This window comes from Sapajus apella, unplaced genomic scaffold (genome assembly GCF_009761245.1).
Source record: "Sapajus apella isolate SASKATOON/1434 unplaced genomic scaffold, GSC_monkey_1.0 scaffold1, whole genome shotgun sequence".
NCBI lineage: Eukaryota > Metazoa > Chordata > Mammalia > Primates > Cebidae > Sapajus > Sapajus apella.
Genome location: NW_022436941.1, coordinates 61410965 through 61415828, shown reverse-complemented (window position 1 = coordinate 61415828; position 4864 = coordinate 61410965).

Below are 4864 nucleotides of genomic sequence, written 5' to 3'. Positions count from 1 at the left end.
GGTCAGGAGTTCAAGACCAGACTGACCAACATGGCGAAACCCTGTCTCTACCAAAAATATAAATTATTAGCCAAGTGTGGTGGCAGGCTCTAGTAATCCCAGATACTCTGGAGGCTGAAGCAGGAGACTTGCCTGAACCCATGAGGTGGGGGTTGCAGTGAGCTGAGATCATGCCATTGTACTCCAGCCTGGGCAACAGAGCAAGACTCCATCTCAAAAACAAACAAACAAAAAACACTCTACAAAATGGCATTTTAGGACTTTATAATATTAATATTTTGGCTGCTTTAATGAATATGAGTAGCCGTTCCATAAGCAGAGACTATCTCACGCAGAGTAGATTTGAAGCCATTGCTTTAGAAGATGCTATGCCTGAACTGATTGTGCACCTGAGGACTGAAGCTGAAACCACCAGCTAGAAGCGAATGCTTTTTGCTTTGTCACATGCAAGTGGACTATGCCTGGGAATCTCCCCAGAGCTGAGGTCAGCAAAGGCTGCATTCTGAAAGACTAGGAAGGGCTGGCGAGATGTCTCACTGGTGAACCAGGTAATAGAAAATGCCTCTCCCCACCCTGCAACAAGAATGCCATGCATCAGCCACAGTGCTCCCTTTTTTTTTCTACCCGTGTGGTTTACAGAAATTGGACAATATCAATGGACACTTTCTCTGGGCTTTTAGGGGAAACACATTGTATCTTGAGGCATTTCATCTGTAGAACCTGCACTTAGAACAAAGAAAAACTTCTGCATGCTAGGTAAACAAAAGATGCCTAGTGTCCCTTCCCCATATTGGCAGCTGCCACGACACACAGTTTGGCTTCAGGCCACTTGACCACAGGTGAATTTGACCATATCCATAAATACTCACAACTCACCAACACAGTTAATAGACATAGCGTTTTTTTTTTTTTGAAACGGAGTCTCACTCTGTTGCCCACGCTGAAGTGCGATGGCATGATCTCGGCCGCAACATCCACCTCCCGGGTTTAAGGGATTCTCCTGCCTCAGCCTTCCGAGTAGCTAGGATTACAGGCATGCACCACCACACCCAGGTAATTTTGTATTTTAAGTAGAGACGGGGTTTCTCCATGTTGGCCAGGCTGGTCTTGAGCTCCCGACCTCAGGTGATCTGCCTGCCTCGGCCTCCCAAATTGCTGGGATTACAGGCATGAACCACCATGCCTAGCCAAGATAGTACTTTCTAGATGCAAAATGTCAATTATTAATATGAGTGTTTATTGTCTAGCAATAAAGTTATGCCTATCATCAGAATATCAAGGATCCAGAAGGAATGGCACAGGGCTGTCATTTTGAATCTGGTTGTGATAAAAGCCCAAAGCTAGACAGGCGAGGGGAGTGTAAGTGGCATGGCATTAGCCTGGCTACTCTCAGGGCCTTACCTGCTGTCAGCCAGGCAGGAGCCTGTGGCTTGAATTCTACCTCCCCAACTTCCACCTCGCCCCCAGAACTACACTGCCATCAGTCTTACACACCCCCCTCTCTGTCCAGTAACTGCAGTCACCTCCAACCAGGCTGTGCCTACCAGCCTTTCTTTTATTCTTCATGATATTTCCAAGTGAAGGGACTAAATTAAAGTGGAAAGCAAGTCTTGTGATTTCTCTGAGGCTTTGTAAACTACCTGCCTCATTCCAGTGAGCTCTGCAGGGGTTTAACCTCCATTTCAACAAGGTTGTGATATACTAACCCTCACCCCATCACCCCACAATTCTCTTCTCTCACCATGGACTAAATACTTTTCTTTGTTCCCCCAAAGGAAACTTATTCTGTAAAGATTACTGAAAAACAAAATTTTTAATGGAAAATGTGCCAGGGCAGAAGTGGAGGAGGTGGTGGGGCAGGCTGGGAGGGAGGGGGATGGAGGCCCGCAGGCTTCACCTCACACAGAGCCTCCTCTAGAAAAGCTCCCTAGACCTATCTCTCCCCACCCCCCCCATCTCCCCAGTTCTGAAAGCTCCCTTTGCATCAACATTCTAACATTTCCCTTCATCCCAAACTCCCCATCCCGACCACCTCACCCCTTCTCTCATGCAAAGTAAGTTAGTTCTTGCGCCTGCAGAGACAAGATGACTTTGTGGGCCATAAACAAGAGCTCTCCCAGCTTCCAGGAGACCCCTGGTGGAAGAATTTTAATTACCTGATCATTTTCCTGGGTTTTTAATTTTTTTTTTTTTTTTTTTGGTTACCTACACAAGCTCATCCAGATAAATCATACGTGGCCTCCCTGGAGGTCCCCCTTGCCACGCTGAGCCCACAACCTTGATGGTGGCAGCTTCTCATTATGTCACACGGATTTCTGAAATAAGCTTGAGTCCACAAATGGACTCCCACTGACCCCAGGCAACACACCCCCCAGTTCAGAGTCAAAGCTTTTGGGGACTCCACCCAGGGCTGGCTTCTGGGTATGCAGCCTTTGTGGCAGCACAGGCCCCATGGTTAGAATGGTCCTGCCCGTGATTTAATCCTCTGTTATTGCCATCTTTTTTTTAATTTTTAATTTTTATGAGTACATATTAGTTATATATATTTATGGGGTCTATGAGATATTTTGATACAGGTGTACAATGCATAATTACAACAGGGTAAATGGGGTTTCCCTCACCTTAAGCATTTATCATTTCTTTGTTACAAACATTCCAATTATACTCTTTCAGTTATTTTTAAATGTGCTATAAATTATTGTTGACTATGGTCACCCTGTTATGCTATGAAATACTATTTAACTGTATTTATGCACCATTAAGTTTATCCACTTGCCCTCCCCTCCCCACTGCCCTCCCCAGCCTCTGGTAACCATCATTCTATTCTCTATCTCCATGAGTTCAATTATTTTAATTTTTAGTTCTCACAAATGAGTGAGAGCATGCAAAGTTTGTCTTTCTGTGGCTAGCTTATTTCACTTAACACAATGACTTCCAGTTCCATCCACATTGTTGCAGATGACAGGATCTCGTTCCTTTCTATGGCTGAATAGCACTCCATGGTGTATATGCACCACATTTACTTTATCCATTCATCTGCTGATGGACACTTAGGTGGCTTCCAAACTTTGTTTATTGTGAATGGTACTACCGTAAACACAGGAGTGCAGATAGCTCTTTGATACATGGATTTCCTTCCTTTGGGGTATATACATGCTGCTCTTGCCATCTTGAAATTCTTAATAATTTTGAACAGGTGGCCCTATATTTTCAGTGCAACTGGCCCTGCAATTATTATGTAGCCAATCCTGTCCACATACGGCCATCCTAGAAAATCTCTCTTCCTTCAAAGCAGTTTCTCTATAGCTCCCCACCAGCCTTAACCTCCAGGCTCACCTGCCTTGGTCAGCTGGGCCCCACTTGCTATAGGGTACTGGGACTATACAGATGGTGGGGACTTTTTCTCTGACAAAGCCACAGAAACCAGGGTCCCTGAGGAGGAGGTGAGGGGAAGAAGGCAGGGAGGCTTGAGAGAGGCCTCCCTGCAGTTATCCATCTCACCACATGCCAATTCCAGAGATTCCCCCAGTAGAGAGAATTCCTTTCCAACTGTTCTGAAAATAAGAATATTCCTGAGAGGGTCAGCACCCTCCAGGATTGGTCTCCACCATGCTGTGAACACGTTCATAAGCTGTTGCAAGCTGATCCGTCCTAAAAATCCTGGTACAGTGGGAAATTATAAGGAAGGAGAAAGATACTTTTTTCATTTGGAGGAGAGGAAATTCAGGAAGGAGAAATCTAGCTGAGGGGCGACACAGTGGGCAGTAAGACACAGGAGAGAGAATAGAGGGGAGCACAGGGGGAGATTCTGGAAAAGTGTTTTCTCTTTCTTCACAATTTTGCTGGACTCTGAAAACAAAAGCCCTGATGGGTAAAAGGGCCTGTACTCGCTTCCTGGGGCTTCCATAACAAATTCCTGCTAAGTGGGTGGCTTAAAGCAATAGAAATGTATTCTACAGCAAGAAGTCTAAAGCGCACACAGTGGCAGCAAGGTGGGTCCCTTCTGGAAACTCAAGGCGAGCACCTTCCAAGCCTCTTCCCTGGCTTGTGGAGGCTGGCTGCGTGCCTGGCCGGCTGTGCTGTTCCTCGGCTTGCAGACACGCACTGCAATCTCTGCCTCCGTGTGTGTCTCTGAGTGTCAAATCTTCCACTCCTTTTTCTTACAAGGACACCAGTCATGAATTTAGGGCCCACTCTAAATGCAAAATGAGCTAATCTCAAGAACCTTATCTTAATGATATCTGCAAAGACCCTATTTTCAAGTCAGGTCACATTCTCAGGTACTGAGCATATCTTTTGAGGGCCTAAGTCAACCCACTACGGGGTCTTTAGATTTTCAGTTTCTATTTGCTTTTTGAACTTGAACTTTTGAGCTTTGGATTTTCCCTTGATAGAAATACTAAAATCCTGAGACCCATTATTAAAGAATCATATCAAAACCTCTGCAAATTCCAGGCAGTGTAAAAGCATGTCCTTCGAGAGACTCTGCAGGGTCTCCGAGCATCCCAGGAGAATGGGAGGAACAATAGCAACCTGCCTTTGATCTCTTCAGTAGGAAAGTTTCAATAAGAGCCAAGCCCTGTGCTTTAATATTGTTGTACATTAGTCAGAACATAGAAATGTGAGTGTTTACAATCTTGGGAGGAAAGTGGAAAAGTAGCAAGAATGTGGCTTTAGGAGATACTCATCAAAATAACTTGTTTATTGAAAAATAGGGAAAAATCTAATACAATATTGGTGAATAAAACCTCTAAGGAGCAAATCCCATTCATACTCCTTTCCCATGCTTTTAGGAAAACGGCAAATTATATAGAAATAGTGCTACAGATGAGCAAATGGAAGTTACTTGTGATTCCTAATCATT